This window comes from Scyliorhinus torazame, chromosome 6, assembly GCF_047496885.1.
Source record: "Scyliorhinus torazame isolate Kashiwa2021f chromosome 6, sScyTor2.1, whole genome shotgun sequence".
Classification (NCBI taxonomy): Eukaryota; Metazoa; Chordata; class Chondrichthyes; order Carcharhiniformes; family Scyliorhinidae; genus Scyliorhinus; species Scyliorhinus torazame.
The window spans coordinates 235,916,129-235,924,629 of record NC_092712.1 but is presented as its reverse complement, the minus strand read 5'-3'; the positions used below and the strand labels follow the sequence as shown (position 1 = coordinate 235,924,629).

General features: G+C 53.0%; 1 non-coding gene across 1 annotated transcript; it reads right to left on the bottom strand.

Moving 5' to 3' along the window:
* Positions 1-8,046: 8,046 nt before the first annotated feature.
* Positions 8,047-8,231, bottom strand: LOC140425954 (U2 spliceosomal RNA). The gene has a single exon (XR_011948100.1). It is a non-coding gene; the product is annotated as a U2 spliceosomal RNA (small nuclear RNA).
* Between the last annotated feature and the right edge of the window lie 270 nt (positions 8,232-8,501).

Sequence of the window (8,501 nt, the reverse complement as noted above, 5' to 3'; positions counted from 1 at the left end):
ACTCTTCTGTCCCCTGTCTTTATAGTGCGTGTGCTCTCGCTGGTGATTGGCTGCGGTGTTGTGTATGCTGATTGGTCCCACTGCATGTCCATCAGTGTGTGTGTGTGTGTGTCTGCACCACAATATACTGGTGTATATTATGACAATCTGTTTAACCAGAATGTTATGATTGTCCCCAGTTAACAATGACCAGCCAGGTTCCTTCAGAATTTTGTTTTTAGAGAATTTATCATTGGTTATAGCTTCCATCATTATATTTTGACACACTTTTTGGATTTATTTTTGAACTATCACCAATCGTGATTAAGAAATGTAATATAATTAAATATTGTTTAGTATTGATCAAACTGGTATGCAGGGCACGATCAAGCCACCTCGCCGCGCCCGACTCTGTGACGCAACTAGGCTATTAAATTTCACGGGTGGCCTCTCTTTCTTGAGATTTACAATGCTCGGAATGCCGTGCGAGATCTAAAGCAATCTCACAAGATGTTGCAATCTGTATCTCGCCTGCGCTGGAAAGCTTGTTTAAATATGTCTGGTCTGGATTATCCGAGAGCCCGGGAACTACCACCCGTGCCTGGAAGACCTCGTCATCGTGCCATTTAGCACTGGCTAACACAAACGTGGACCAGGTGTAATGGCATCTAGGGGGTTCTCCCAGGCTATTGGAGACCCCTGGGTGGTCAGGGACAGGGCAGGGTGGCACCCTGTCTCTCTCTCTGGCACCTGGGCACCTTGCACTACAAGGCTGACATCTTAGCACTGCCACCCTGGCACTGATGAGGTGCCTGGATGGGACTGCCAGGCTGGCACTGCCAAGGTTCCAGGATGGCACTGCCATGCTGCCAGGTGGCACTGCCAGGATGCCCGGGTGACAGGGTTGCACTGCCAAGGGCTAGGGCGTGAGTGGGGCATTGCCCATGAAGGGAGGCATGAGCGGATTTTGAAGGGTGCGGGGTGATGAATGGGTATGAAGGGGCCTCCTAAAGGTTGGCGTGGTGAAGAGTGAGGGCGGCTTGAAAAGGCGGGGGCCAAACTGGGGTGGGGAGCCTGGAAAGGGGTGTCCTCACTTGTTGAGGTGTAGAGTAATGTGCAGTGTGTGGGGGCTATATTGCCTGTGGGTGGGGTGTGTGGGGGACCCTCAAGTTCACTTAGAGATCGGGACACCCTATCAAAATGGCGGCTCGATCTCTGAGGAGTGGATCTCGCCAACGAGTTAAGCTTCCCACTGCTGAAAACATTTCTAATTGTGGACTCGACTGGGGAGAATCTCTACAAGGCCCCAAAAAAGTGTGGGACAATACCAGTGTGGATCTCAGCCAAAAAGCAGACAAAAGCACCCTGCTAAACACACCCAAAGTGGCACTTAGAAATTTTCCCCATAACTTGCACCCATAGTTTATAGCAGTGCCAAAGTTATATCAACAAAATGAAGGTTATGTTAGTTACAGAAAAATAATGCCCTGTTTCAGGGAAGAATATTTAATTCAAACAACCTCTTCCCCTATTTGTGAGAGAAAATAAATATCTTGCATTCCTAACTTTTCGTAGATGGTGTTGAAGTCGTAGCTGTAGGTTAAGTTGCATATTTTTACGAATGGGTGCGGCTATATATATGAACCCTTGCAGAGGCCAGTTGAAAGAAATTTTTCATTGTAACATTTTTTTAAATGTCAACGAAGTGTGTAGTATATTCAGAGCTTGCTTTCTGTGGTAATAGAGAATCAGAATGTGATCTGATCCTGAGATATTTTCAATCCTACTATCTGTTATTTTACAAGTGATGCAAACTAAGTGCAGTCAAAAGCCCATTCTAGAATATGAATGCACCACAGAAGAAGGAAATAAAAGAAAAGGAAAATGCTTACACACCATACATCATGCAGCCCAAGGTCATCTACATATTAATGAGTAACATCCTTCTCTTTCTTCTCTTGTAATAGAAGGAACCATCTATATCTAGCCTTAGCATGACAATTTAACGATAAAAGTACAGTTGGAAAATTGAGGCAAAGCTGAGAATGAGCTATTCTTATTTGTTTAATTTAAAGCCATCTTGATTCAGTCCATAAACATTAGCCAGAGTGTATATAGATCTGTACCTAGTGATGTGTTAACAATGATATATCTCCCCTGCAAGCTAGATACTTTCTCACTGATGCAAATTGCTATTTTATATGCATTAGTGTAGCAATGTCATGTTTCACAGATGACTGGGAAGCAGCAAATATTTGTCTCATCCTGCCTTTCTTTGGACTAGTGTGTTCTTTATTTTAGTTAGATAACGCAGTTGTTAGAATTCACCTCTATCTGTTTAAATATCTATAGAGGTTTTGTTTTCCGCTTTATGGGGCTAATGTCTCAAGTTTTCAATTTCATATTAGAAATTGAAGATATCACTGTTTAAGAAAAATGAATATAACGGCTTGTACAATAACTCAGCTTAAAATCATATTTATAGATCAAAAGATTCTATTCGACTGATTATTCTAGCAGAAAACTTGGATGAGCGTGGCAACAATATATTTTAATCTTGAGCCAACCACACCCCATTCTTATCTCTCTCACCTCGCCACAGAACTGCACATTTATCTCCAGAAGTATATCCAAGTTCATAAAGGGAAAAAAATCTCTGAATACTTATCTGCACCAATAAATTAATTCTGCTCTTATTTATGCTAATTTATAGCCTGCAAAACTAAGGCAAGCCATAACAAGGGCTTTTTGGGGTGAATTTTAAACTGGAAACATACATGCAGTTGTGTGTAGGTGGGGCGAGGGTAAATCGTGGAAAAATGTGCAAGCATCAGGAATCTGGTTCCAACCCACTGGCTTCTGGTATTTTATTTGCGCCATTGTCTTCATAATAATCTTTATTGTCACAATAGGCTTACATTGATGAAGTTACTGTGAAAATCCCTCAGTCGCCACATTACGGCGCCTGTTTGGGTACACTGAGGAGGAATTCGGAATGTCCAATTCACCTAACAGTATGGGCGGGATTCTCCGTGAATCGGCGCGATGGCCCGAACCCGGCGCCAAACACTGCGCGAATCACTCCGGCGACAGGCCCCCCCCGAAACGTCGTGAATTCTCCGGCTGGGAATGGGCAAGTAGTGGGGTGACGCCATTCGCGACGGCATCACCCGTCACGGATGCGTGCGACGTTACTGCAAAAAGGATGGACCCCGGAGACCCGGCAAAATGGCCACCCACTGCGCAGCGCCAAGTGAGATACCCCACTGCCTGACCCCTTTCCCCCTTCCCCCATATCCCCCTTCCCCCATATCCCCTTCCCCCATATCCCCCCTTCCCCATATTCCCCCATTTCCCCATATCCTCCTTCCCCATAACCCCCTTCCCCCATATCCCCACTTCCCCATATCTCCCCTTCCCCCACAGCCCCCCATATCCCCATATTCCCCTACCCCCATATCCCCTCTTCCCCCATATCCCCCTTTCCCCATATCCCTATTTCTCCCATATCCCCCTTCCCCCATATCCCCCTTCTCCCATATCCCCCTTCCCCCATATCCTTCTTCCCCCATATCCCTCTTCCCCATATCCCCTTCCCCATATCTCCCCTTCCCCCATAGCCCCCAATATCCCCATATTCCCCTGCCCCCATATCCCCTCTTCCCCATATCCCCCTTTCCCCATATCCCTATTTCTCCCATATCCCCCTTCCCCCATATCCCCCTTCTCCCATATCCCCCTTCCCCCATATCCTCCTTCCCCATATCCCTCTTCCCCATATCCCCTTCCCCATATCTCCCCTTCCCCCATAGCCCCCTTCCCCCCATATCCCCGTATTGCCCTTCCCCCATATCCCCTCTTCCGCATATCCCCATATCCCTATTTCTCCCATATCCCCCTTCTCCCATATCCCCCTTTCCCATATCCCCCCTTCCCCCATATCCTCCTTCCCCATATCCCTCTTCCCCATATCCCCTTCCCCCATTTCCCCATATCCTCCCTTCCCCCATATCCTCCTTCCCCATGTCCCTCTTCCCCCATATCCCTCTTCCCCATATCCCATATGAGGGAAAAGGGGATATGGGGGAAATGGGGGATATGGGGGAATGGGGATATGGGGGGATGTGGATATGGGGGAGGGGGGATACGGGGGAAGGGGGGACACACTCGATCCATCAGGCATACGATGCACCCAGGATGTTCCAGGATGGCCACGAGCCAGGGAGAGACCCGGAGCACCAGGTGGACGCTGCCCACATCTAGTGCGAGTGCGGCGACGCCAGCGGGCCACACCCAGCGACGAGGAGGGCAGCCACAGCAACAGGCCCCCGTTGCAGCCGACCCAGGACACTGACGCACAGGACACTGACACACAGGACACCGACGCCCAGGACACTGACAAACGGAACACCAACACACAGGGCCCTAACACACAGGACACCGACGCCCAGGACACTGACGCACAGGACACTGACACACAGGACACCAACACACAGGGCCCTAACACACAGGACCCTAACACACACGACCCTAACACACACGACCCTAACACACACGACACTGACGCACACGACACCCACACACAGGGGACGGATGGACAGGAATCACCACTCCAGGGGACCCCGGACTTCGGGTCAGATGCACGACACTACGCCACTGCTATCTCCTACACCCTCCACCATAGATTATCATAGAATTTACAGTGCAGAAGGAGGCCATTCGGCCCATCGAGTCTGCACCGGCTCTTGGAAAGAGCACCCTACCCAAGGTCAACACCTCCACCCTATCCCCGCAACCCAGCAATCCCACCCAACATTAAGGGTAATTTTGGACACTAAGGGCAATTTATCATGGCCAATCCACCTAACCTGCACATCTTTGGACTGTGGGAGGAAACTCGCACCCGGAGGAAACCATCGCAGAGACACTCACCTCGGTTGGGCACTTTAGCGATGAGGCATCTGGGACACTAACTGGTGCCATCAACACAGCCGTCCCGGTACAGCAGGTGGAGGCAGGAGCAGCCGAGGGGCCGGGCGGTCGGAGGGCAGCCTGGCGCAGGCAACCATCTGCTGCCCAGACGGGTCCCGGGTTCCTGGAGTTACTACACCCACCCATAGACCCGATGCAGTCACGGACCAAGGGACGAAGGCCGGCTTGCTGCAGCTGCAGACGAAGGTGGAGGAGTGCAGGAGCAGGTAGTGGTGCCGGTCATGCGTGCCACCCAGGCTGACACCGCATGGATGGCGTCAGTGGTGGAGGCAATGATTGCGATGGTGTCAGACATGAGTCGCAGTATGCAAGGCCTGGGGCATTCCGTGCAGGCGGCGTCCGTGGCCCAGGACATGGCTGCCCTCTCACAGGCAGTCATGAGCCACAGCCAGCAGCAGATCGCAGAGGCGCTCAACGCCATGGCCCAGTCTCTGCAGGCCATCACTGAGGGCATCGGCGCCATTGCCCAGGTGCTGGCCGGAGTTGCCCAGACACAGACAGGGATGGTCAACTCCATGAGCTCCATAGCTGCAAACTTGCAGACCCTTGTTGATACCAGGGCGGGCCTCCAGGACTGGCAGTGCTAGGTGTCAGAGGGGCGTCGGATGGTCGGTCCGTTCGCATCCCTGACCCATGTAGAGGCCTGGGGGCAATCAGGCACCCCGAGGGAGGAGGTGATGCTGGGGCCCGTTCCGGGTCCCCCTGTCAGGGAGGTCCCAGAACACCGCGACACCTCAGACTCCCCCCTTCCGTCCCAGGCACATCTGGTGGGCAACGGGCAAGACAGGCTGGCAGCTCGCTATCCCAGTCGCTCGAGTCGCAGCCTGGCCCATCTAGTCCGGGCCGCCCCAGGAAATGGCCGCCAAAGGGGTCCCTAGTCACAGGGTAAGAGTCACAGGAGTCCACCTCCAGTTCTGCTGTACCATCTGGGGAACCACCTAGACGTAGTCAAAGGGCCCGTAAGGCCAAAACATTAGACACTGAGTACATTGTGCACGGGTGCAGGGCACAGAATAGTTCTGGGGCTAGGGCATGTGTATGAACTGTTTGTTATTAAAATCACTTTCACACCTACATAAGCTGCCTTTGTGCTCTGTCTGATGCGTGCGGGGGTGTGAGGTGAGCGCCAGTGTGTGTGAGGGGTGACAGAACGTCGGCCTCAGGTGAGTGTGCCCCCCCTCCCACCGGGTCGCCCTCGCCATCCCCCCGGGCAGACGATGGGACCGTGCGCTGCAGTGTCACGGCCGCATGCAGGGACGGTCTGGGTGGAGGGTGGTACTGTGGCCATGGGTCAGACATTGTCCAATGATGTAGAGTCCAGAGCTCATCACAAAGCGGGTTGTCATCACCCTCCATGGCCTGCAATAGACACGCTTCCACGGCAACCGTGTGAGCCCGGCCCATTGTGCCGCAGGTAGATGTGCAATGGAGGGGTGGTGTGCATGCGGATGGGGTGAGGGTGGTTGGTGTTGGGTGGGTGGGGTGAGGGTGGTAGGCTGGTGCCGTAGTGTGCAGTCTGTACCCATACTCAGCGATTCCCACGCCCCCCTAGCCCGTGAACCGGGCGGCTATCAGCCTGTCCCGTGCCCGCTGGCCCAGCCAGTAACGGTGGGCAGCTTCCCGTCCATGTCCAGCCCATCTGTCCTGTCCATTTCCCCCATCCTCCTAATCTGGGGAGGTCTGCGCCTTGTCCTGCTGCTCCTCCACTTCCCCCTCCTCTGCCTGCAGCTCATCGCCCCACTGCTGGAATATGTTGTGCAGGACGCAGCAGACCACAACGATGCGGCCGACCCTATCTGACGGGTACTGGAGGGCACCTCTAGAGCGGCCCAGGCACCTGAAGCGCATCTTCAGCAGCCCAAAGCACCTCTCTATCACACCCCAGGTCGCTGCATGGGCATCGTTGCAGCTGTTCTCCGCGTCAGTCTGTGGCCTCCGTATCGGCCATGACAGCAACGGGTAACCCCTGTCGCCCAGCAACCAGCCCCTCAGCCGGGGGAGGGTGTCGCTCGAACATGGTGGGGATGAAAGATTGCGCCAATACAGATGAGTCATGTACGCTGCCCGGGTACCGGGCGCAGACGTGCAGGATCCTCATGCGGTGGTCACAGACCACCTGCACGCTCATAGAATAGCTCCCCTTCCTATTCGTGAACACAGCCCTGTTATCCGCAGGTGGCCGCACGGCGACGTGCATCCCATTGATTGCACCCTGAACCATGGGCATCCTTGCCACGGCAGCGAAGCCCGCTGCCCGGGCATCCTGGCTGGCACGGTGCACAGGATGTAGTGGTCCGCAATGGCATACAGGGTGTCCATCACTGCACAGATGCACCGGTGCACCGATGCCTGCGAGATGCTGGACAGGTCCCCACTCGGCGCCTGGAATGACCCCGTGCATAAACGTTCAGGGTCACCGTAACCTTGAAGGCCACGGGGAGAGGGTGTCCTCCCCCAATGCCACGCGGTGCCAGGTGTGCCGCAGGTGGCAGATATGAGCGACGGTTTCCCGGCTCATCCGGAGTCCCCTCCTGCATGCCCGATCTGTGAGGTCCTGGTACGACGAACGGGGCCGGTACACATGGAGCCTCATCGGGCGTCTCCGTCGCCGTGGCACCACCACCACCTCCTCCTCCTCCCCCTCATCCTGTCATGCGGGCAGCCCTCCAGCCTGGGCAGCTGCCACCTGCCTCCCTGCGGCACGCTCCTCTGCAGCAGCCTCCGCCACCTCCCTGGCACGCTCTTGCTCCAGCTTCCCCAGGGCAACATGTGAAAAATGAATGAAAATGAAATGAAAATCGCTTATTGTCACAAGTAGGCTTCAAATGAAGTTACTGTGAAAAGCCCCTAGTCGCCACATTCCGGCGCCTGTTCGGGGAGGCTGTTATGGGAATTGAACCGTGCTGCTGGCCTGCCTTGGTCTGCTTTCAAAGCCAGCAATTTAGCCCAGTGCTAAACATGTAGAAGTGCGGCTCCCGCCATTGCGGCCAACATCGCTGGGTGATGACCAAACATAACGGCCTGCAGGGGGTGGGGGGTCCATCATGGACCCAACTCAGCAACAGGTTATTTTAGAATGTGTCTTGTGTAATGAGACAGAGTTAATTCATAATTATTTTTGGAATGGAAGGAGCAAGCCCCTGTCCCATCTCCCTGTCCCAAAAATCAATTTAATATTTGTTCCCCAGACAGGGAACGTATCAGATATGAAACTGATACAAAAACTACACTTTATTTTAATCAAAAGGCCAAGAAGCAATCCTAATTTCATAGTGAGAGATGAAATGAAAATGAAAGAAAATCACTTACTGTGCTTCATATGAAGTTATGTGAAAAGTCCCTAGTCGCCACATTCCGGCACCTGTTTGGGCAAGCCAGTATGGGAATTGAACCGTGCTGCTGGCCTGCCTTGAAAGCCAGTGATTTAGCCCTGTGCTAAACCAGCCCCTATAATCATCTGAGGAAGAATGATCATAACATGATAAAATTTCAGGTGCGCTCATGTGTGATATACTTGAAACTAGAGAAAT